Source organism: Lygodium microphyllum, chromosome 5 (assembly GCF_053477565.2).
Source record: "Lygodium microphyllum isolate KBCC chromosome 5, Lygodium_microphyllum_v1.1.10, whole genome shotgun sequence".
Taxonomy (NCBI): domain Eukaryota; kingdom Viridiplantae; phylum Streptophyta; class Polypodiopsida; order Schizaeales; family Lygodiaceae; genus Lygodium; species Lygodium microphyllum.
In genome coordinates, this window is record NC_141139.1 from 58,971,010 (window position 1) to 58,997,647 (window position 26,638).

Below are 26,638 nucleotides of genomic sequence, written 5' to 3' on the forward strand. Positions count from 1 at the left end.
GAACAATGTCTCTGAGATTTTAAGCTATAGTATGGAAATAATTCCAAGATATACCTAAACCATCTATAGCCTGAATTTTTCAAGGACTGCAAACTACTCTTTCACAGGGTATATGACATCCGAAATCATGTGAGGAGATTAGGGAAAAGTTTTCCAAGTGCTACATGTTGGGGGTAAAGGCACCTCCGCCATGCCACCCCGTGTATTACTACACTGACAGTACCCGCCACTGCACACTGCAGGTGGCGGGCGCCCGTCACATCACTTTATTCTTTATTCTTTTAGTGACAGTTTGAATAAAGGAAGGCCTGGTCACACATTGTGACTGTTGGAGTTCCCATTTCTTGTCTCTCTCTTTCTTGCTCTTGCTCTCCCGCCATAGCTCGCGTGCAAGCTTCGATCCTTCTCACCTTTCAACTGGTATCAGAGCTTGGCATTCTCTTGCTCGAGCTCGACTCGGTGCTTCCCGACCTTCGCATCGACTCGCTTCACGCATTGGGCAGCCGACCTCTTGAGCTCCCGACTCTCCCCGGCTTCCCGAGCTCCATCTCGGCTTCATCAGGGCCTTGCTCTTGAGCACTCCAGGCCTCAACATGCTGAATATGGCGCCCATTTTTCAGACTTTGACCTCCACATTTTACAGCTGAATGCTTTGTTGCTCATGGAGCAATCATCATTGGCCTATTTGGAGGGCATTTGAGCCATTTTTGGATGTCATTTTGATGCTTTGGCTTGACATTGAGGTTGGGAGTTGATCATTCTCAATTTTGAAACTGTCATTCACTGCATAACAGTGCTGGAAACAGGGCAGCACCCCTAACACTGACATTTGTTGCTTATGCCTCATTCCATTGGAGCTATTTGATGCCTGTATGCAGTCTACTTCCTACCCGGATGTATTGGGGATGTATGCATTTGGTTTGACCATGATTTTGGCTTGAATTCGGGGCTGAAATCTACTGTTTAGAACAGTAAATACATGCTGGAATAACAGTGGGCTGAAGGTACTTTACATGCTTTGGCACTTACCTACTGATACCGGATGTATGCTTTGAGCTTTGGCATGATGTCTCTGACATTTGGGGACGACTTGGAGCATATGTATGAGATTATGGGATGCTTTTGAGCTTTGCATTAGCTCCGTCTTCACTGGCATTTGGACTGACTTGGCATGCTCATGGACCGCCTATGCCTCATGTCTCTGCTTGACAGTTAGGCTTTTGCATTACATGCTTTGGTTCGTGACATATGCTATTTGGTTCGTGTATGCCATACCGACATTTGGAGCTTGGATTTGGATGTATTTGAGCATTCCCAGCTTACTTGATCACTGATCTTGGTTGCTATTTGGATGTCATTGAGTTGACTGAGAGCTTATTTGGGCTTATGTATTGCTTCATGGTTAATACGACCCGTGCTTCATGTATGTCATGCTCTCTTGGATGCGCTTGATGCATTGACAGGGTCACTTATCACTGGTGCTTTCTCTTGGGTTGTTTGAGATTCTGAGCTCACTTTGTACGCCTTTTGTGCCAGTGGGAGCATTTTACATGCTTGCTTGACCTTTGACAGTTGCATGCTATTGGAGCACTTATATGTATTTGGAGCAGTTTATGTCTTGAGCAGCTACATACACATTGAGACTTTGGGATCATACTCCGATCTTTATGGATATGCATTGATGTACTCTTGGTTCACAGGATGCTTATGAGCTAAGTCTCATATTTGGATCTTTCTCTTTGAGCAGACACCTATTTGTGTCAGGTTTTGGCAGTTACAGGAACACTTTGCCTAGAGTGTCTGGGGGTGTGCCTTTCACTGGCAGATGTTATTTTGACATGCTTCGGTGTTGAGCTCATGTTCTTTTCACTATCATTGGCCTTGTTTATGTCCGTTTCATGCTAGCTTTGGACCTAGCATTGTTTGCTTGACATTAGATCTTATTTTGGGACAGTTTGCTCTCTAGACTGCATACCTGCAATTTATTACAGCAAGCAGTTATTGGTGGACTGAGGTGTACTTTTCATGCTGAAATATCCTGATTTGGTGTACCGCACCTAGTACTAAGTGGGCAGCAACTTTTGGCACACTTTGCTCGCCCTTTGGACTCCATTTTGGTAATTTTTGGGCAGTTTCTACAGTAAAACAGCAAGCAGTTTTGGACTGTTTGGGCATTTCCAGCCTACATAATGGCGTCATCTTCGCATGATAGTGCCATCTTTAACATTACAAAGTTGGATGGTACCAACTACTCTTACTGGAAGAGTCAAATATGGCAGGTTTTGGTGCAAAAATCTCATATTAAGCCACTTCGGTTGAGTGGGGAGTAGTCTGAAACTATGGACAATGACGACTGGCTTGAACTTGATGAGCTATGCAAGTCCACGATTGTATTGTCTCTCACTGAACAGGTACATTATAATGTATTTGAGGAAGCACAGAGTGCACGGGATCTATGGAATAAGATCAAGAATCTTTATGATAAGAAAAGTCCGGCGAGTCAGATATACTGGTTGAAGCAGCTTATGGATCTGCGCATGAAGGATAATGCGACTATGTCTACTCACTTGAGCCAGTTCCATGCTATACTAAAGAACCTAACTTTGCAGGATATCACCTTTGGAGAGGAAGTAACTCCTCTTTTCTTGCTTGGGACTCTGAATGAGTCATGGGATGTATTCCGCACTGCCCTTTGTGCCTCTAGTGCTACTCTAAAATTGGCAGATGTTGAGAGTGCTCTTCTTCAGGAAGAGGTGAATCACAAAAACTTGGATGCCTCTCGTGGTAGTCATGCTTTGACAGTTAGAGGCAGGAATGACAGGTATGATCGTGGTAATGGCCGAGGCCGTGACTCGCAGAAGGGTCGGTCTAAATCTCGTGGCAAGTCGCGTGGGCGCAATGCAAATGTCACTTGTCATCATTGTGGGAAAAAGGGCCATATTAGACCACAGTGTCATGAGTTGCGCAATGAGAAGCGCAAGGATAAGGGGAAAGATAAAGTGCAGGAGAAGTCCTCTAATCGCAGCATAGTACCTGCGAAGTCCAGCGTCAAGATTGAGGAAATTAATGTCACGCAGACTGAGGAGTCCGATGGTGGTGATGAGTTTATACTTGCAGCTAGTTCTTTTGATGCTTCACACTTGATTGAGACATCTAGTATGTATGCACAGTGCTGGTTATTGGATTCAGGTGCGACCTTCCATGTGACGCCTTACCGTGAGTGGTTTCACTCTTACCGTACTGTATCTGGATCACTCAGACTTGGAGATGACAGGTCTCTTGATATTGTGGGCTGTGTAGATATTCAGTTGCAGTTTTCCACTGGCAGTTCCTTTTTGCTCAGGGATGTACGTCATGTACCTGCGCTTACGCGCAGTCTTATGTCTGCAGGACAGTTGGATGATGCAGGGTTTCATGTCTGTTTTGGGGATTCTGCCTGGAAAATTACCAAAGGCAGACTTGTGCTTGCTAGAGGCGCCAAGGCTGGTAGCCTCTATCCTCTTGTTTTATCTGGGTCTTCTGTAGACCATGTTTTGGCAGTAAGCTCTATCCCACATGTATCACTTTGGCATGCCCGTTTGGGGCATATGTCTTTGAAGGGAATGAAAATGTTATCTGGTTTGCAGTATCTTCCGCCTTTGGACTATGCACGTTTTGACTCGTGTGATCATTGTCTTTATGGTAAGCAGAATAGGTCTACGCATAAGAAATCGGGTAGGCCACGCATGAGTGAGCCCTTGGCATTGGTGCATTCCGATGTTTGTGGGCCTATGCCTTGCATGTCTATGGGTGGTGCGAAGTACTTTGTTACCTTCATTGATGATTTTTCTAGGAAAGTGTGGGCTTATCCCATAAAGCAAAAGTCCGATGTCTTGGCAGTCTTTCAGTGTTGGCTTGATCTTGTTGAGAACCAGACTGGGTATAGGCTGAAATGCCTTAGGATTGACAATGGGGGAGAATATGTCTCACGTGCTTTTGAGCAGTTTTGTGATGACAGGGGTATTAAGCGTCAGTTGACCGCCCCTTACACCCCACCCCAGAATGGTTTGGCTGAGCGCATGAATAGGACTATTCAGGAGCGTATGCGCTCTATGCTTAGCCATGTAGGCCTACCCCAGAGTTTTTGGGCTGAGGCAGTTAGTACGACAGTGCATGTCATAAACCGATCGTCTTCCAGTGGATTGGATTTCCAGGTTGCAGAGGAATTTTGGGCTGGTAAGCCACCCTCTTATGCGCATCTCTGTGTCTTTAGATGTGAGGCATTCTGCCATGTGCCCAAGGACAAGAGGAGTAAATTGGATCCAAAGAGCATTAAATGCATATTCCTTGGCTATGGTGAGTCAGGAGAGATGGGATATCGCCTATGGGATCCACAGGCGCAGAAAATAGTACGCAGCCATGATGTCTTCTTCCATGAAGTCAAGATGCACACGCAGCTTGAGAAGGTGGTTGAGATCCGCAGAGTGATCTTTCAGGAGGAGCCTAGAGCTCCAGCACAGCCAGTAGTACAGCCTGCAGCAGTTCCTCCACAGGGCCAGGGTGTTGGACAGGCAGTTAGACAGGCAGCAGAGCCTGCGGTGAGACGGTCTGCTAGAGACAGACGTCCACCTGACAGATTTCAGCCCTCTATGCATTATGTTTTGGTTACAGATGCAGGAGAGCCTTTCACTTATGATGAGGCTATGCGCAGGGGTGACAGTCACTCCTGGGAGAGGGCTATGCAGTCTGAGATAGACTCCCTGCATAAGAATGAGACTTGGGATTTGGTTGCCTTGCATAAGGGCAAGAAGGCTTTGCCATGCAAGTGGGTGTACAAGCTGAAAAGTACCCCTGGACACCCCAAGCCGGCATACAAGGCTAGATTGGTAGCAAAGGGTTTTAAGCAGGAACATGGTGTGGACTTTGATGAGGTCTTCTCTCCTGTGGTTAAGATGACCACCCTGTGCTTAGTCTTGGCTTTGGTTGCACAGCTTGACTTAGATCTATATCAGATGGATGTCAAGACGGCTTTTCTACATGGGGACTTGCATGATGAGATCTATATGGATCAGCCTAAGGGCTTTGCAGAACCTGGCAGGGAGCACCTAGTGTGCAAGTTGAAGAAGAGCTTGTATGGCTTGAAGCAGGCACCTAGGGAATGGTATCATAAGTTTGATGCCTTTATGCAGTCACAGGGCTATAGCAGGAGTGCTATAGATCCGTGTCTTTACACGAAGAAAGCCCGTGATGGCAGTTTTCTTATCTTGGTACTCTATGTTGATGATATGCTGATAGCAGGGAAAGCTCATGATGAGCTAGATGCTCTTAAATCTCAGCTAAAGAAGAGCTTTGAGATGAAGGATTTGGGAGAGACCTCACATATACTTGGGATGCACATTAAGCGCGATAGGCATCAGGGGCTTTTGTATCTCTCACAGCGGGAGTACATTCATAAAGTCCTTGAGCGCTTCCGTATGCAGGACATAAAGCCTATTGGCTGTCCATTACCTTCTTATGTGAAGGTATCACACGCCGATTGTCTACAGAAAAATGAGCAGAGGGCCGAGATGGCCAAGATCCCTTATGCTTCAGCCATGGGCAGTTTGATGTATGCCATGATAGCCACTCGTCCAGATATTGCGCATGCAGTTGGTATTGTGGCACGCTATATGGCTATACCTGGCAGCAGACATTGGGATGCCGTGAAGGGTATCATGAGGTACCTGAAGGGCACATCAGATATGTGTATTTGCTATGGCAACTAGGATACAGGGGTCGTGGGGTACACTGACTCCGATTATGCAGGACATGCAGATAGTAGGAAGTCCACTTCTGGCTATGTATTCACCCATGCTGGAGGGGCTGTCTCTTGGATGTCCAGGGTTCAGAAGTGTATGGCTTTGTCTACCACTGAGGCCGAGTATGTTGCAGCCACTGAGGCTTGCAAGGAGGCCATATGGTTAGGCCATCTAGTTGCTGACCTTGGGATTGATGCTACACCTACACTGCATTCAGATTCTATGAGTGCCATTCAGTTGGCTAAGAATCCGGTCTTCCATGCGAAGACGAAACACATTGAGGTGAGGTATCACTTCATACGTGGTGTCATGGAGGACAGGTCTGTTGACCTTGTTAAGATCTCCACTGACGAGAATCCTGCAGATCTGCTCAGGAAGAGCCTCACTACTGAGCGCTTTGCCTTCCTCAGGAGGTTGATGGGCGTTGGATGAGATGTCGCCTTTCCTCATCCCTTGTACCTATGTACATTTGTACTGTCTTTTCTTTTTCTTTTCTCTCTCACTAGGGCAGATTCGCCTTTAAGTGGGAGGTTGTTGGGGGTAAAAGCGCCTCCGTCGTGCCGCCCCGTGTATTACTACACTGACAGTACCCGCCACTGCATACTGCAGGTGGCGGGCACCCGTCACGTCACTTTATTCTTTATTCTTTTAGTGACAGTTTGAATAAAGGAAGGCCCGGTCACACATTGTGACTGTTGGAGTTCCCATTTCTTGTCTCTCTCTTTCTTGCTCTTGCTCTCCCGCCATAGCTCGTGTGCAAGCTTCGATCCTTCTCACCTTTCACTACACATTTGAGAGGTGTAGTGCTGCAAAAGAAGACCCTTCCGTGCATAATATTACATGGGCAAAGTTTGGGATGTCCATCTTAGAAATGTGCAAAAGTAAGCGTGGAGGGCCCTGAAAGAAGTTAGATAATTGAAGGCACACAGGATTGCAAATAACAAGTGTAACTAAAGAGGAGAATGTTTTTAAGTTAGAATATTTTGAACTAAATTATATCTTTGATTTGCGAGACATTGCTGAAAGGGTTTTGACAAGCTGTATGACACAGAAGTTAAGCAAGTTATATGAGATGAAGGGATCTCTCCAACAAAATAAGGACAACTTCTCAAGGGTTGAGGGCTTCAATGCCATGGCTAATAGAATTAAGAACAACATTGCCATGTTTTGCGCAACACCTCGAGAAACTACACTGGCAAGGGCCACTTGATGCTGAAGAACTAAATGAAGTGGAGACTGAAGCACGTGATCCATCAACTTAGAATGACTAAGGATTCGCAACTTCTTGTACTTTTGTCTTACCTTTTAGCATCATCCTTTTCTTTTGGTAGTTATTCTACTAAGTTGGCATAGTGTTGTATTTATTTTGGAGTCTTTTGAAAATTTTGGATCATTTTAGAAAATTTGAATCTTTTCACACACTTTCACAGAAATAGTCTCGCATATTTTTAAGCCCAATGGTAGATCTTGGTATATTAGGCTTGGTGTTGACCCTCATGTATAATAAACACCTTATGGGTGAGCAACAAGTGAGGGGGAAGCCATCACTATGGTGGAAGGCATCCTTGTTTCTTGGTAGTGATCCTTGTATGTGTAAAACTCCCTAGAAATCACAATTAAGCAAGCGAGGCTCCTCATTGGGATGGAGGGCCCCCTGCATTCCTTGGTGCTAACTTCTATATGCAACAATCATTATATGGGTCACTACCAAGTGAGGTGGGGCCTCACTGTGATGGAGCCCCCCCCCCATCACTTGACAATGACCCTCGTGTGAACTTTTTTGGAGGATCATGTTAGGACCTAACATGGGCCTAACACTAGCTCTAAGCACTAGTTGGGCCTCTCTATACTTAAAGAACACAACCTCTCGACCTCGTGGCTAGGAGCGTCTAAGGGACACATTGCCCTAACTTCTATCATGAATTCTATGTTTTTTTTGGATTGTAGTCCAACAATTAAGCCTTCCCCACACTCCTTAGAGGGAGTCCCTACACATATATCAGTGTACAACACATGGTAAGCACAAAGAGAAGGAGGCACCACTCAGATGAATGTCGTGGCCCTATTGCATCTCTCCTATATCTCAAGGATTAGCCCCTCAATGTGCTATTAACACAAACAACACAAACGTCACAAAATCCACTCTTATTTTAAAACATTCTAGGAGATAAGATATTTCCTCACTTAACAGTTTCCCAAGGAACCCAAACATCTGAACCTATAGCTTAGGTATCTCACAACTCAGTGTGGGTCATATGTATAAGAAAACAATTGCAATGCATCCAAGAATTACACCATGTGATATGCGCAATGCAATAGTGAATGAATCCTAGTGCTCAAACATTTTATGATTTATAAATCAGCATTGTAAAGTACAACAAACATTTCTTTCACTGATTTCAGCCCACACATAATGCTACCTTACTAAGGGTCAGCAGTGAGCATCCTCATGCTGCTTGACCCTTTTACACATAATTTATAAATATCCTATATGGTATGTACAAAAAAATATATTATAATTTCAAATGTTATCAACAACTAATCAATATCAAAACCCCTCTTCTCCCCCTTTCGTTTAGGTGTAAAGAGCGGTTTTTTCATGTGTTTGTCTTATAAAAAGCAAAAAAAAAGACTTTGACATGAAGACAAGGCTAAAATAAGGCTTATCCCTCATGCTCTAGCCATGCCATATATCCATTCCCACGAACATAAAGCATATTTTTCCTTAATTTTCTAACACAAAAACTTAAATTTCTCATTTTTTCACTATTTCTCTTTATTTATTTATTTATTTATTGATATTTTTGATTTATGAGTTGGGACTAATCACAATAACTAAGAATTAATTTTATATTCATTTCTACTCCATATGAACTCCAAAATCACAACAAAATCTCCCAAATTTATCATTTCCATGAAAATCGCATAATTCTAGGTTCTATGTGTATTGATATAAATTGTTAAATGACTAAATTTTCAAGTTTTCTTCAAGATTTTTGATAAACTTCAGAAATATCAATCAAAGGCATTCATTTGCAAACAATTTCATCAAACATCTATCATGAAATTAATGAAATGATTGCTTATGCATAGAAACCTGATTTTGGAGGCGCATATTTAATGGTTGGGAGGCTGTTGACACTCATTCTTAGCTATTGATTCTCTCACATGCGAATCTATGATCTTCTTTACTCTGGTTCCATTTTTCCACCATCAACATCTTGCATCCAACTCCTTTCCCTTCTCCCATAGAATCACATGTGTGAATAGAGGTGAAAGGAGGGAGGAGAGAGAAAGACTAATTTTGTAGCTTCTCCATTAGGCAACCATTTTGGGATCAGAAACTGGTGATGAAGAGCGAAAAAATGAAGAAGATGTTGGCCATGATCTATTGGTCGATTTTTGTACAGGCCTCCAACTCCTCCTTGATGCAAATCGATACCACGGAGAGCCGTTTGCTGCTCGCATGTGGTTTGAAAAATGCACCCCCCCCAAAAAAAAAATTCTTTTTAGGGGTCATGGGCTCCCTTAAGGCCCATGCCCATTTTTTGTCCAATTTTTTGGTCACTTTTGACCTTTCAATTGTGAGTCACTCGCATTCCTTCCGCGATTTCAAACTTGAAAAATCTACCATGTGTGGCTTGACATCTAAAATAGGTAAGAAGCTATCTCTCTTCAGTCCAATTATTGAAAAGATTACTAAAAATCTAAAACCAACATGACGGTTGAAGTTAGCACTTCTCTCTTCCTCAGTCTTTATTAATTGTTGAATCCTCATATTTCGCTTCCATCGGCTTTGAATTCCTGCATAAAGTTTGCATTAATCTACTCATTTTTTACAGTAATGAGTATTTAAATGCTACTCTCATTGGCGACCATGTGATAGGGTGACTCAACCTGTCTAATCCCATGAACTGATCTTCACAAACAACAACTAAAGAAAGCATCAAGATGACACACAAAATATAATAAACAAAGCACAAGAACAGCTCTCACCCTACCCTTGACAAAATCAAGGCATGATAATCCACAAGGGATAGGCCTAGCATAATTTGATAGAAATCCAAAGTGAGTCACTAACCAACTATCCTAACATGAACTCGAAAAAAAGCCTATCAAAGATGTCACCCTAGATGTGGTCTAAACTACCTACCTAACTTAAGACAAATGGACCAGGACCCCCTACTAGATGAGGATTCCTATAGCTAGGTCATCATATTTTTTTTCCTCCCAAGGTTTCCATACTCATGTGTGTAAAAAAGAGGGAGTTGAGCATAAAGTGACCCAAGGAGAATAGGGCATCCGCCTCAGACCTTGACTCAGTACCCAAGAACCTAGCAAGCTCTCACAAGGTAACACTTAATCCTTTTCTTTCTCTCACTTTTATTTTCACTGCAACCTTCCTTTTTTTTTTTCGGCTAGCTACTACCCCTAGGAAGAGAAGGCATCGGCAGTCTTGGGTCTAGCTTGTCCCCAAGAACCTACCAGGTCTCTAAAAGGCAATAATCAAATTCTTGTAATAATTTTCTTCATTTGTTTTCCTTTTCTAATTGAGGGGTTAGAACCCCTTTTTACACACCTCTGTAATTTTTATCTTTAGATATATTTAGAACTTGCTCTTCTTTGCTATTTTGGTAGGCTTCTCTAATTGTCTCACACTAGCACGGACTCTTAGGACAGCTGCCTAGCAAGTGGGAAGGACACAGTCGCAAGGTCTACCCTCCATTATAGGACTTTAATGCTTGATAATGTTCTAACAGGAGGTAGGTGACTACTCAAATCTCCCCCATACATACCTAACCAAACCCTAGGACTTCATGCCTTGATTGTCGGTCCCCACAAATGAAAAGAAAATAACCCCAACATGCACATATAACACTATTAGCTTTAGGGAGAAACTTGAAAAGGCGATGATACCACCTGGAATGGCCACAAGAAGTTCCCGCGCAACAAAGGATCCCTCTAGGCACTTCGTCCAACCTATGTGATGCAATCACTAAAACAAAAAGCATTAAACATACCTGCACCAAAAAAACGTATGCCCCTCTTCGCCTAAAGAGATATGACATTTCACAACCAACAAAATGGGCCTCTTGACCTTATGAAGTAAAACACTAGAACTTGACAAAAATAATCCTCTTGGCCTTATGAAATAAAACACTTTACTACCATTTAGCACAATATACTATTGAAGCAATCCCTTAGTCCTAATGTTACTTTACTAAAGCACTATTGAACAAGGCTAAGGCTTCTTAGGCCGTACACTAAGTGCATTAGGTTATTAGCTAACCTACTACATAAATAGCAAGTGATCTCCGATGAATATGACAATACACAATCTGATGCATCCATGATAGAGTAGAAAGGTGCTCACTTTCTACCTAGAATCATAACCCAAACTAACCATTGACGGCCGAAATATGACGTGTCAACAGGAAGGTCCCAAAGGAATCCAAGGCTTATGTTAGGAGGTATTGGTAAGGGATCCCTTGGACCACAATTGAAAAAGACAAATTCCATGAAAGCATAATTAGCTAGGGAATCTGCATAGTGATTCCATTGTTGAGGAACTAATTAACAAGTAACCGTCTCAAAGATACGCAATATATCTAAGGGTGCACGATGATCCATCCATAAGATGGGATCCCGCACACTATAAGTCCCATTCAGTTGATTGATTACTAACTACAAGTCACCTTTAACCAATAATTGATGAATACCATCACGTCTGGCTACATTCAACCCCATGATCAAGGCTTTGTATTCTTCCATATTATTAGTAAATTGATGCCCATCTTCATGACATCACTACATCGGGGATCTTTAATGACCATACCAATGCTCAAGTGTTTAGCGGATGCTTCTTGTCTCAGTGGATCAAATGATCAGCGTCCATGGGCATCAATGCATCGATCATTGCCTCCATATCAAGCCCCAACTTTGGAGGAAGGTCCGAAAGGCCAACTCTCTCCTATGGTATCGAGGGCGTAGACTTATTTGTGCCCTCTAATTGGTGTATTGACTTAGGTACTCCATTCCTCGAATGCCCACAAACTCTTCTAATTTGCTGCAATATTTGCATTCCTCAGGATGAGGTATCACCTCCTTGTACAAATTTTACAAGCATGTCTAATATTTTTGTATATGATTTTCAATTACATTGTGAATGTAAAGCATGAGGGATACACATTTTTCTTACCATTCACTCAAAGTTTGAGATCACTTGATCAATGATCTCTGATTGAAACTCGCCAAATCGTTCTACATGTTCTATAGATAAGTAACGCTTTCGTCTAATTGCTTGCTTGCATTGAGAGTAAGGACACAAGACATGTTGATTAAGATATGCATTGCAATCTTGGACAGAATGACCGTCATTGTTCTTCATTTGGTCTACGTTATGGCAAACAATAGGTTTTTGTTCCCCTCATTAATGATCCTCCTTTGTTTTAATCTCTACTTCTATTTCTCCCCCTTTCCCTTTATTTGTCTTCCTCCCTCCATCTCTCTTCATCCGTTCCTTTTCTCTCCATGTCTCTCTGTCTTTATCTATACCCATTTTTATGTCTCTCCCTGCCTCTCTTTCTCTCTCTCTTTTCCCTTTTTCTATTTTCCTCCTTTGCTTCTCCTTTATTTCTCTTCCCACCTTTCAATTCTCTCTCTTTCTCTTTTTTTATTTGTCTCCTTTCATCCTTGTTTGTTTCTCTCTCTCTCCCCCTCTCTCTCAATGTTTCTTTCTCTCCCCCATTTTCCCTCCCTATTCTCATTCTTCTCTCTTTTCCTTTTCCTCTCTTCTTTTCTTCATGTCTTCCTCTCTTTTCCTCTCCACTCGCACTCAACGCATCTTGTTACAATCAAAATCAAATATATAAAATAAAAAACTCATAAAATAAGACATTGAAAGACTCTCTCCCACTCCTCTGTGTGTCTCTCTTCCCCTGTCCCCTTCATTTTTCTATCATTTTGTTCTCCCTAATTCTCTCATTGTTTGTGTTTTTCTCTCTCCTTCTCTCTAGTTCTCTATTTGTATTCTCTCTATCTCTCTTTTTCTCTCTCTTTATGTCCCTTTTTCTCTCCCTCTCTTTCTAGCTCTCTCTTTCTTTTCACTCTCCTTCCTCTCTTTATCTCACTCATTTATCCACCTCTTCCTTCACTCTCCATTTCTTTTTCTTTCCCTCTATCTTTCTTTCTCTCTTTCTCTTTATTTGTTGCCTCTCTCTTTGTTTTTCTCCCCCTATTATTTCTCTCACTCATTCTCCTCTCTTCCTCCCTTTCTTTCTCTCTTTCTCTCTTTCTTTGTTATCTGTCCTCTTTTTCTCTCTCTCGTTCTCTATTCCTTTTCCTTCCTTCTTCTTACCTCTCTCCTTTCCTCCCTCTCTCTCTCTCTCTCTCTCTCTCTCTCTCTCTCTCTCTCTCTCTCAATGCATTTCATTACAAAGAAAAACAAACAAAAGAAAAGAAGAAAGCAAAAGAACAAAGCAAGAAGAGGCAAAGTACCTACCACAAAGACCGATGATAAATTCTTCGCCCCCTCTTTGCAACATCCCTTCTTTGCCCTTCTGCTTTCTTGGAAAATTCATAACTCCCCTAGCTTGGCAGATAAGTCCAAGGAAGAGTGATGTAGCAGGATGACTACTCATCCTCTAGAAAAATTAGACTTGTACTTAGAACTCATCAAAACTTGGTCTGAGGAGTAGCAATACTATTTTGTGATTTAGACACAAGACCATACGACGTTGCAGCTTGTTGCACGAGATAGGTGTCAATACCTAACTTGTGGGGATTATTTTTCTCATCACACGGTATTCCTTGGTCAAGAATACCTTTGATCAAGTTGTAGGGTTTGGGAGTTCTATCGACCCAATCCAAAACCTAACCCTACTAGGCGGATAAACGTTTTGGCCCTAGGATTCCTAGATTCCTTGCGGAAGTGTAGCATTTGGTCAACTGATCCTTAGGGTGAGAACCCTAGATTGTTCTTGCACGGGTGATTAGATAGTCCTAACATTTCGAGAATGTGGGTAGGACCTTTGGGATATACTAGGCAAAATTTTAACATAAATTAACCCTACCTAGCACATTGAGGTGATCGTCATAGGCTAACTAATCATACCTTTATGATTCTCATGTAAGCTACTCAATTATATGCAAATTACTTAGTTGATCTAACCAACCCAGGATTTAAGATGATCTTCCCTTTTAAAGATGCAAATACTTTCATCTAAATTTGCAAGTACTTTCCCCTAAAAGATGTAAGTAACTGCAAGATAGGTGAGATGCATCATTCCATGCAATTTCACAACCATAGAACTTTTTTCCTTTATGCAACTTAAGGATCTACAGAGATCTTTCTTTTCCTTACCCTATACTATAATGATTGACAATCAGAGCTAACTCTTATAAACCCTACGTTGATGCAATGAAATCAAAGTTTTAATATTTTTAATGAAGATGCATTCAAACTTTCATAAAAGAACTCCATGCATGAGCAAATGCCATGAGTCCATCATTGACTTAATTCTTCCTTTAGCACTTAACCCAACCTAGAATGTAATTATCATCGCATGCGATTTGCAAAGTACAGCATCATACAACAATACTCTCACAGATTTATCACAACAAATCTTCAACACACATTCTTCATGTTCTTCATAGAAAACATAAAATAATCATAATGAGACAAAAGAAAGATCAACTTTCAATGGAATTCATCACATAGTATTCATCTTCCATAATCTTCATAGTCTTTGTAGTAGTCTCTCTTTCATTCTTTCTCATGTAGATACAATGTTTCTAATATAAAATTGGCTGTATCTCATACTCTATCTCTCTCACATATGCTCTTTCTTATTACATTAGAATTACAATGAATAATCCTCAATATGCCTCTCTTGTTTGTGGATTCCCCTTCCAAGATGTGTCTAATATGAAGAGTCATCAGAGCCACTACAGTGTCCCTTGAGAGCTCACGATTGTCACTATCACTGTAGTCTTCAGTTCAAGTCTTCTTCAACTATTTTTTTTGCTTCTTCAAGATATTTGAAGCTTGTATTATTACTCTTCCAAGATTTCAAAAAATTGTCCAAGCTAAACATCCATCCATCAAAAAAGATATAGAAGCAAACAAAGGCTTATAGAACAAAGAGAAAGGCTTTACAAAACACTACAGAAGGTCAACAGAAGGCATAAAAACCATACAACTCCAACCAAAACCACTTCAAAGCATCCAAAACCATCCACTACACTTTCAATAATTCCGTAAAATAATTATTCACTATCCCAACCTCACAGACAAAAGGAAATCAAATCAAAATAGAGGTAAAATAAACCCTATCAAAACCAAATAGACACATTACAAAACCTATCAAAACATCATATCTCAGCCAAAAGCCATCATGAGCTTCTCAAACATACTTAAGAAATCCCAACATATTCCAAAACACTTCCAATTTTTTTTTAAAAAAATCAATAAACTCTCAAAAACAACCATTCAGCTCACAAAAACAACAAAAATCAACAGGTAAATTTATCCCTCAACAAGGTCTAGATTTTAAGTGGAAAAATACCCTGCATCTCTAAGCCATTGGTGATCCCATTTCTATCATAATATCCGTTTAGTATTTGGGTCTATTAGATTTCCAAAAACCATTTTCCAATCTAGTGATCAAGCTCTTATAGTGATGCTTTACGGGTTCTATTATAACCAGGATATAACCAGGAAATGAGAGGTTGCAAATGAGGCTATGGAGGACAAAACCTCAATAAGTATTTTAAGGATGTTAAAACAAAAAACATTAGAATCACACATAAGCACCCACAAGGGGAAGTGCCTCTCCTCCAAATATTTGAATCTATTACTAATGAGACTGATTAGTATTAGCAGTTCAAGATTCCATTCCCTATAGGAATTTGCTGACTAAAATGGATTGACGTTGTGTTAGGTTCAAAGTGAATGGGAGAAGTATGACACTTTAATCCCTTCTTCCCCGAGGTTCTAAAGTTATGCAAGTCAGGCTTTCTAGTTTCTAATGGTCCATCAAGTGCAATTTTTATTCCTTCTCAGGAAAGTTCTCGGCTTATCGAGACCACCCAGCCATAAATCCATCCTCCTGCTTCTCTCTCAAAAGTAGTTTTAGTTATCTAATTACCTACCACTTTAGGTTCAACATATAAAAACAAGTTCTTTGAATTATCTCCTGATATAAATTCGTTACACACACTTAATTCACAACACAAAAATAGAGTAGAGCAATTTCTTCTTAATAGTTCCTTTAAGAAAAATGACATTTTACAAATATTTTCTTGTTCAAAGGTATTATTCTCTCCAAGTTACTTTCCCCAACTAGTATTGGAACTTCTAGGACACAGTTTGGAAATCAAAGGGTAGTTGGTAGTTCGTAAGAGCCTAAGGAGTTTATGACCAGAGCCCCCTCGTATCCTCACCTCCTCTTATTATCGACTAGAGTTCCCTGTGATAAGACCTTTCGCATCATGATTGGTCTATTCTCACTAATGCAAAACAAAAGAGAAAAACCCCTTGGAGTAGGTTTTATTCACACTCGCCTTGGGGAGGTCTAGTGCCATTAGGAACACTGCCTCACTCGGCATTCTGTGCTCACCGAAGTACTGCCTTAGTTGGCAATCTGTACTCAACCATTTGTCTTTTAGCCTGATGATTTTAGGAAATATCAGTACCTAGTTTGCAATCACAAACATCTTATTTCGAATGCATTATACATAAACTTTTAACAAGTTTATTTTGAAGACAAATCTTTTCTTTCCAAAAATAATAGCATGATTCGAGACATATTAGCATAAGTGGAAAAATTAGCGTACGTGGCAATACCTTAATAACATCAAGACAAATTAGCATAAGTGAAAAATTTAGCATAAGTGGCAATACCTTAATAACATCGAGAAAAATTAGCATAAGTTTCAAAATTAGTGAAAGTGGCAATACCTTCCAATAGTCTTCCTGGATTCCCCCTTCCTTGGGGACTAGTTTGGACTGAATCTAAGCAAGAATTTCATACTTAAGAATAACTCCCTTGGAATTTTGTGGGTCCTTGGTCACAATAAAAGAAAATATTGGTTAGTTTAATTACGAATAATATCCTTTAGCAATTTCATCTCAAGTGTCTTATATACCAAGGATTAGAATTTGTGATAACTTATCAGAGATTTTGTTTCATCAACACAAAATCGAAACTATTAAATCTTTTAGGGACACAATACCTTCCTTTACTTGCTTAAGTTCATCCAAGCTACCCCTTGGAATTCACGGTTAATAGTTCTTTTAAAAATATTATATGCAAGAATTGAAAAAAAATCATATTTTATGGCTACAGCTTTTTGATGCCAAATCATGGGATGATGGCCTACTTGTTGCCTTTATTATAAAAATATAGTACCTAGAGATCCATGACGGGTGCTTCATTTGTAGCCCCAGTACTCGTCATTCTATTTGTAATGATTGTGTGTAGTGTTATTGGTAGCTCCTACTTCTGCAACCTTCATAACTTTCTTCTTCGGGCCATGGCCTTTAATTGTGAGATCGCAAAAGGGGATTTTAGCGAAGGAGCTTGGGGGTAAGTAGATCGATGGAATTTTGATTGATGGGGGGAAGACGATCACTAAGAATCGAGAAGAGTCTTGATTCCACAGAGAAATAGGATAGAAGGGATGGAGGATTTAAATTCAAGAGTTCGCGGAGTATCCTCCTTGTCTTTGATGAGAGTTCCCATCCTCATGCTTCTCTTGTCCCATTTCTTCTTGCTCTATACTCTTGAGAAGGATCTCTCCCCTCTTGCTCGGACTATCCTCAACAGCTCCCCATGCCTTGTATTTATACTCTTGAGAAGGATCTCTCCCCTCTTTCTCGGACTACCCTCAATGGCTCCCCATGCCTTGTATTTATAGCTAAATTGAAGAAGAAGGGTTTCGGCCAAGAAGAAGAGCTCTTTATGGAAGGGATCTTGGAAAATTTGGCAATCTGAAGATTTCAAGATGCAATCTAATGCTAGGAATTTGATCTTTGAGGTCCCAACAGACTACCAGAGATGCCATGACTGATTCACCTAGCTCTCAAATGATCTTGCTTTGATCCAAGCCTCTCGTCCGAACTAAGAAGAGGGAGAGATTGCTAGAGTTAATTAATTAATTACTGGAGCTGAATTCTAACTTTTTGGTTCAGAATCAGAGATGCCATATTTGGGAAAAATAGTGAGCCATTTTTTCCATTTAAAAAAGCGGGAGGGGGGCAGCCTATTCGTCATCATCTCCCTTCTCAATCTTTTTATTTTTTAAAAGCATTTAGCTTTAAATCTTAAATCTTTTGTAACTTACCTTACTTGCCAAGTTTCAAATGTGTTTGGTCAATCTTTGACTTATGGCTCACAACTCTCGTTCACGCAGTAGCTTCCATGTCAAATGGCTACAGTCCTTGTTAATCCGTGAAAATGTTGGGTTATAATCCTCGAGTAACTTTGCTCGAGATATTCTCTATTTAATATTTTAAAGTTCTTCAAGTACATTTTTTCGAGAAGTCTGGAAGATTTTAAATTAAAGTCAGGATATTACAGATAGTCCGAGCTAAGAAAATGAGGAGCTTGCTTTTGATAGCTTAATTAGTGACAGATAATAGGGTGTGTATAAGAAATTAATGCTTGGTATGTGGACTTTAGATTGATTAAGAAACCTTGGAAAATACGTGTTTATGGATAGGTGTAACGTGTCCGCTTGTCCACTTGGGGGACACGTCTTAGCAGCCCATCGGGAAGAGAGTCTAGAAAGCGCCGCCTGGCACTCGCAAGGAATGTCACAGGTTTTGTGATCTAGGTCTTCCCGAGTCTGTCCTGAGCGGAAGTATCTGGCCGTTCCCACTTAGGACCAACCTGAAGTCAGGGTTTCTTTCCTATCAGCAAAGTCTCTAGGAAGTAGCTAGCGTCGAGCTCCACATGAACCACTTTGCGTAGGAACAATAGAGTCGAAGCGGATTTATGCTGCACTTGGTTCATGGAGAATGGGAAACGAGAGGGATGCGAAGCTCGACCTCTCTGCCCATAAGGCATAATCCCATTCCGCTCCCCTAAAACAACATAAATCAGGATTCTAACTCTACTAACTCTAGGGTCTTCACAATATCATTTTTAGTTCCCACTTAACTGGGACCGATCTTCCATAGGACGGACCCAAGTCATGTCCACCGCACTTTCCTCGGTATGCTTAGTTATCTAATTACCTACCAAATTATGTTTGACATGCAGAAGCAGCTTGTGTGACAGGGTTATCCTTGATGACTACTTGTGATGCAACTACATTAGGGAAGTAAACCTCCCACATATTTGATTGAAAAAAAATGCTTCGGTGTTTTCAAGACATTGCTAACCTTTGTGGCATCTAATGTTTGATTTTACTTTACATGGATTGTACCCATTTTTAGTTTTGCCTTTTGGTTGTTTTGTGCAAACTTGGAGGGGGCTGCATATCTCTTTTTATGCCTTCGCATAGACCCATGAAACATAGAGTTGCAATTAATGAAGCAAAGATCACATGGAAAAAAGCTACACATGTGATTAGATTCTCAAAAGTCTATGCGATGACAAGGCTTTTAGGCTCACATGGATCAGACATGACTATCCACACAATTAGATTGTCGATTGTCCATGTGATGACTGGGCTTCCTGTAGTTCTCATTCTTTCAAGTATGTTCTTCTTACTTGTTGGTCTATTCTTCCTACTCAGTGTGAGGACAATTGCATAGAGGATTTTGCTTCCTAGCATCTTTGTGTTAGTTAAAGGTGCAAAGCTTTGCACTTTCAAGGTTCCCTTCTCCCCAGTTGCTATGAGGCCATTAGCATGAAATTGTGCACCGACGATAAGCCCCAGAGCCCTTTCCCCGGCACCAAAGAGGACAAAAAACTCTCTGCTGAGACCATAGAAAACACCTCGTCTTAGTAGCAAAACAAGTCGGAAAAATGATGATGAGAGGTGATCAGAGGCATCATCACTTGCATGATCACATATAATTAGTTATAGGATGAATTTTAGGTACCATGTAGAAATTATTTAGATCGATGTGATTTGTAGGGAAAAACAAAAGGGATGAGTATATAGTACTCACAAATTCTCCTTTATAACAAGGGAACTACACAAGGAATATAGCCTCATCCTTGAGGGGAGGTTTGCTTGGTACTTGACATATGTTGATCTCCGTGATGAACAATGGCTCTCAGTGTTTAAGCTCCAGTATTGAAATAATGCCAAGGTATACCTAAACCATCTATAGACTGAATTTTTTGAGGACTACAAACTACTCATTCACAAGGTATATCACATCCGCCATCATGTGGGGAGATCAGGGAAAAGTTTGCCAAGTGCTACACATTTGAGAGGTGTAGTGCTGCAAAAGAAGACCCTTCCATGCATAATATTACATGGGAAAATTTTAGGGCATCCATCTTAGAAATGTGCAAAAGCAAGCTTGGAGGGCCAACAAAGAAGTTGGACAATTGAAGGAGGGCAAATGGAATATTTTAGGGTGGCCAATGAATAGAAAGATTCACTCCACACAAGATGCAGGCAACAAGTTTAACTAAAGAGGATAACATTTTTAAGTCAGAATCTTTTAAACTAGATTATATCTTCAATTTGTGGGACATTGCTAAGAGGGTTCTAGCAAGCTGTATGTGACAAAAACGTTGAGCAGGTTATATGAGACTAGGGCATCTCTGTAACAAAATAAGGAGAGCTTCTCAAGGACTTAGGGCTCCAATACCATGGCTAAGAGATTTAAGAACAACATTGCCATGTTTTGCGTGACACCTAGAGAAACTACACCAACAAGGGCCACTTGATGCCAAAGAGCTAAATGAAGTGGAGACTGAAGCATGTGCTCCATTGACTTATAATGATTGAGGATTTGCAACTTCTTGCCCAAGAGGTGGAATGTCAACATGTACTTTTGCCTTAGCTTTTGGCATCATCCTTTTCTTTTGGTAGTTATTGTACTCCGTTGGCATAGTGTTGTATAAATTTTGGAGTCTTTTGAAAATTTTGAATCATTTTAGAACATTTTGAATCTTTTCACACACTTTCAGAGAAACACTCTTGCATATTTTTAAGCCCATTTGTAGATCTTGGTATATTAGGCTTGGTGTTGACCCTCATGTATACTAAATGCCTTATGGGTGAGCAACAAGTGAGGGGACATCCCTCACTATGGTGAAAGGCACCCATGTTGCTTGATAGTGATCCTTGTATGTCTCCAAATCCCTATGGGTCACAATTAAGTGAGGGAGGCCCCTTACTGGGATGGAGGGTCCCCTATATTGCTTAATGCTGACCCCTATGCGTAGTAATCATTATATGGGTCACCACAAAGTGAGGGGGGGGCCTAACTTTGATGGAGGCTCCCCCCATTACTTGATGGTGACCCTTGTGTGAACTTTTTAGGAGGATCTATTCATGACATAAAACGGGCTCAACATTGGCTCTCAACACTAGTCGGGCCTCTCTATACTCAAAGAACACACCCTCTCGGCCTTGCGGCCAGGAGTGTCTTTGGGACAAACTACCCTAACTTCTATCATGAATTCTGCATTTGTTTTGGATTGTAATCCAACGATTAAGCCTTCCCCATACTCCTCTGAGGGAGTCCCTACACATATATCTATATACAACACCTTGTAAGCACAGATAGAAGGAGGCATCCCTCGGCTCTGCTGAATGTCGTGGCCTCACTGTAGCTCTCCTACACCTCGGGGATTGGCCCCTCAATGCATTGCTAACACAAACAAAATGGACGCCACAAACTCCATTCTTATTTTAAAATATTCCAAGAGATAATATATTTTCTCACTTAACAGTTTCTAAAGGAATTCCCAAATGTTTAAACCTACAGCTTAGGTATCTCACAAGTCACCATGGGTCACATGTATAAAAAAACAATTGCAATGCATCCAAGAATTACACCACGTGATATGCCCAATGCAATTGTGAATGAATCCTATGCTCAAACATTTTATGATTTATAAATTAGCATTGTGAAGCATAATAAATATTTCTTTCAATGATTTTAGCCTACAAATAATGTTGTGTTGCTAAGGGTTAGTATCGAGCATCCTCATGCTGCTTGACCCTTTTACACTTAATTTATAAATGTCCTATATGGTATGCACAAACAAATAGATAAGAATTTCAAATGTTATCAACAACTAATCAACATCAAAACCCCTCTTCCTCCCAAGAGAAGATAGAGAATACCCAAGTGGTAAACAAGACAAAAAAAAATCACAATGAATTGAATCAATATGTATTGAAAGAACCTAGAATCTTTGCACTACTTAGAAGCAATCTCCAAGCATTAGTTCTCCTGGAGCTCCTTCGTAGACCAAAAACGTGGATCAAAAAATCAGCTCTTTCTCTACTGTCTAGAACCCAAATTTGATGGCTCGGTTGGCTTTGAAGGGGGGGTAAAATAACAGGACACCTAGTCACGGATCTCCCAGATCACTCCTTCTTCCTTCAGTTCAATCTATAGTTTTCAGCCTGTTTACAGCAATCGCGACACACGTGATTTCATCAATCTGTCTTTTTTATGAAAAATCTCCTAATTGGCTGAAAAAGCGACTAGCTTTTTACATGCCATCCTAATCTAGAAGCTTTTTCTAACTTTTTCAAAATTTTACAATAAATAATATAAAAAATGGACTAAAATTATCCAAAAATCTAGTATTTTTGGATAATCCATGCAACTCACACTAGTACTAATGGCTCAAATCACATTGACTCTCTAGATCGATAGAGAAGTCGGATGATGATGCATTCCATACTTTTTCACATTGTGTCCTCATAACATCATGACATCCACCCCCTCTGAACTTGCACATCCTCTGGCATGTGCCAAAATCTTAGTTGTCACCAGATTCTGAGTCCTCCTCATCCTCTGCAACCATATCCTTTACTTCTTCATCTTCCATATCTTCCTAGCTAGCCCCTGTATCATGGCCACTATTTTCTTCCAATTCTGGCAACTCATAGGCAGTAGATTCGCACCTTTTGAATAATTTGATTCTTTTCCCTACTACCGGAAGTTTTATGGTTGTTCCATCCATCTCATTTAATGCATAAGTAGCATTATCAAACACATGTCTTAACACATAGGGTCCAAACCATCTTTTGAAAACTTTACGCATGGCACTATGCTAGTTATCTAAACTGCTATCATAAACCAATACCCAATCCCCATCTTTATGGTTCTTGGTCTCTGTCTATGTCTTTTGTCAAACCGTTTCTTGTTCTATATCCTTGCTGCCCTTAACTTTGTAGTTGTTGCCTCTATGTCTTCTTTCTTTCCAACTATCTAATGCGTAAGGCCAACAACTCCTCTCGATTCAACTCCTCCTCCCAAGGTAACACACTCCATGTGGCTGTCATCTCTTCTATCGGCATGATAGTTTTTTGACCATACATCAATTTTGTAGGCAAATATCCTGTAATAGCACTATGAGTTGTTCTGTCAGCCCACAAAGCATAAGGGAGCAATCGTGGCCACTCTTTTATCTTCTCTCCACATGCTTTTGCCAATGCCTTCACAATAGGTGGATGACCTCTTTCACTTTTGCCATTTCCTTCAGGGTTATAGGCTAAAGTTAAAGCAAGCTTTATCCCCAACCGTGCAAAGAAATCATGAGCTTCATCTGCATCCAGCTCACCCCTATCTGCTGTAATTTTTTCCGCACAGCCATATCAACAAAAGATCTCTTCTAAGAGAAAAGTACATACGGCATTTGTTGTCTTAGTATGTAGATCTCTCCCTTCCACTTGATTAGTCATGTCTTCACAAGCAAGCACAAGATACCTCATTTGCCAAAGACCTGTAGGCATTGTGACCAAATCCACCACCCACTTAAAATGAAGAGACAATGGATATGTGGGTTGCAATCCATCCCAATGTCTCACAATTGAATACATTTGACATGTCGTACATGTTTCCACAAAGTGAGCAACATCCTTATACATACCCTGCAACCAATATCTTTCTTTGATCTTTGTAAAAGTACCCCAAACACCTCTATGACTAGCCCACAAGCTTTCATGAAATTCTTGCATTACTTTTACTTGTGAAGCTCTATCACCCAAAACTCACAATGTCATACCTTGTTTCTTTTTAGCATGTTTCCATAAGTATCCATCTTTTAAGAAAAAACCATAGGCTTTCCTCTTGATCTTCTTAAACTCCTCATCTGATCATTCATCTCTCTTTGTTAATGTCTCGAGGGGGTGGGGGGTCACTCATGAATATATGTATATATAACGTGAGTTCAAAATAAGGGGTTTTTAAAACACCATTTTTATACATTTTTTACATATAGAAGGGTGTCATATAAAGGGGTTACTTATAGATTGAATAGAAAAGGGTTGTATTTTATTCAAGAAAAATTCATAGATTAGAATATTTATAAATAGGCCATGAACGCACGCTATATAGAGAATATATATTTAGTGAACCCCCTGAGGTTAATGTACTGAGATATTGACCGATTCTCAACCACTCTCCTGCATATTTGTCTTCCAAAAACACTTCTATTGAAGATGCAACACATCTAAAGTGTCTTATCTTTGTTGTCCAAGCTTCTATTAATGCTGTAGCAACACCTTGCATTACTAAATTCACTCTTGGAACATCATTTTCAACCATAAGAAAGTCATCTTCTTCCTCCTCATCCATCATCCCATCTTCATTCTCATAGCATGCTCGAGATAACATGTCTGCCACTGGGTTATCTCTTCCTGCAATATGCTGAAATTCAGGGTTCAAAGGTTAAATGTATGCAATCCACTAGAGCATAGCAATGTCCGGGGTAGCACAACTAGTAATTGTACCCAATACTAGCAAACAATAAGTCTCAATGACTACATGAGCACCCATAAATTTTCCTTATCACATTTAAGGGCTGTCACAATTCCCCATAATTCTCTTTTAACCTGTGGATATCTTCTGTGTCGTTCAGTCAATACTTTAGCACCAAAGCGAATTACCTATATTTTTCCTTCCTCATAATCTTGCCCAAGTGCCCATCCAATCCCGATTGGGTTTCTATCAACAGTAATAATGATAGGCTTTCCATGTGAATAGTCAACCTTTCTCAACGTAGGAGGAGATTTTAAGAGTTGCTTCAATTTCTTCATTGCTTTCTCATGCTTCCTTTCCCATTGAAAATTTTGAAATTTCCTTACAAGCTGATAAAGAGCATCGGCTACATGTGCAAAGTGAGGAATCCATATCAAATAGAACACACATGCACCCAAGAATCTACGCACCTCTGATACATTCGTGCATACATCTCGCATTCTATCAATCCCATCTATTTTTACTGGTCATGGCCTTCACCCATAAGGCCCACACATATGCCCAACAATCAAAACCTCTTCAACTCCAAAGATAGACTTTTTTCCAGAAAGATTTAAATGCACCTCTTCTAGAGGTGTCAAAATCCTCTCACAATCCACAATATGATCTGCAACAAACTGTCTGCATCCATGAGCATCCATCTCTTTATTCTTTTCATCCACTGCACACCCTTTGATTGGAACATCATCTAAGAAGGGCATAGTCAATTGTGGTATAAAATCCCTGAGTACCCTATTCATAGCATTTGTCATGTGTGCCACTGAGTTTGTTGCACCCTGTGGGAGAGCACAAACGTACTAACCCCAAAGGATTCTTCATGGTTGTGATATCCCTGCTTTCAATTGCAAGTTGAAATTGATCATACCCTGAGTAAAGATCAACCAAAGAACACATCACTCTGCCTGCAAAAGCCTCTGCAAATTCATCAACCACAGGACCTGCACCCACATTTCTTATGGTCATTTTATTGACCGGTTGCATGTCTTGAATGAATCTCAAAGCCCCATTCTTTTTTGGCACAGAAACGAATGATTTGAGTATGGGGCTGAAGAAGGCTCCAAGATCTTCATGCGAATCTTTTCATTTAGCAAATCCATCAAATTTGGCAAGTAAGCTTTAGGCACTGGAATAGGCCTCAAGTTCCATGGTACATGTGGCACAGTAAATATGACCATAGGAGAGAAAACATTTGGATCCACACAACCTATTTCACTTGATTGAAATGCAAATGCCTTCCCATGTCTAGCCAACATCTGCATAAAACAGTTTCTCTCAACATGCAAAAGAAACCCTTCTGCACCAACTTTCAATTCCTATAATGTTTCAAATGTAAACTGATGACCTATATCTTTAGGATCCCGTAAGCTTGGCTACCTTGACACTTTTTCATACATACCCTCACTCTCTGGTAGAAGTGGCAAAGCAATTGGTTTCACCTTTTTGTCAAATTTCTTATACTTTGTCTCCACAAGTGCTTCAGCCCTCTGTAATCCTTCCTACTGAGCAAACAATGCTATAACATCATACATATCCAAAGAACATACTGACAAAACTTTGTTTTCAGCCTCATTTTCTGCATGTATAGTTGCTGAAATTTCAGCCATAGTGTCAGTAATATTCAGCCCATAAAAGATGCCTAAAATGCCATCATTTTCAGCTAATAGCCCCAATGATCTCAGTTTCTTAATAGCCCGTTTCATAGATATGTGTTCAGCCCTACACATAGCTTCCATAGGGTTAAACCAACAAGAACTATTTGCTATAAACTGAGAATTACCAATAGTAAATACATGCTTCATTTCATCAAGAGATGAGTACACCCTCTGAACAACACTACTGTAGCCCCGCATTAGAGCAGTGCTTAATGAAAATCTAGGTCTTTGAATTCCCTTGCATTTGGAACCAAAGGAGACTCTCGAAGCGTATCATGATTTCTAGGATGATTAAC